Raw genomic sequence first — 454 nt, 5'->3', positions numbered from 1 at the left:
TTTGACCCATAACTAGAAGAAAAACTGACCAATAGAAACAGCCTCAGCAATGGCCATGATAATGGAATAAGCAGACAAGAACTTTAAAATCATTATTAGAAATATGATTAAAGACAGAGAGAAAAACATCATGAACATAAGGAGAAAAAAATTACATTTTTAAAATGGAACTTCTATAGCTAAAAAATACAATGAAATGAAAAATTCATTTGAATGAGATTAAAAGCAGGTTAGACACTGCAGAAGAAACAACCAGTAAATCTAAAGACATAGTAATAAAAACTATCAAATTGGCAAAAGACAAAAAGAACAAATGAAACACATACACACAAGAGCGAACTATATGGCTATATTAAGTGCATCACATTTATGTAATTGTAATTTCTATGAAATAGAAAGAGAAAAGAGGGGGCAGGGACAGAAATAAATAAAGACATAGAAACAATTTTTAAAA

The sequence above is a fragment of the Canis lupus genome, chromosome 15 (assembly GCF_048164855.1).
Source record: "Canis lupus baileyi chromosome 15, mCanLup2.hap1, whole genome shotgun sequence".
NCBI lineage: Eukaryota > Metazoa > Chordata > Mammalia > Carnivora > Canidae > Canis > Canis lupus.
Note: the sequence above shows the minus strand (reverse complement) of the source record.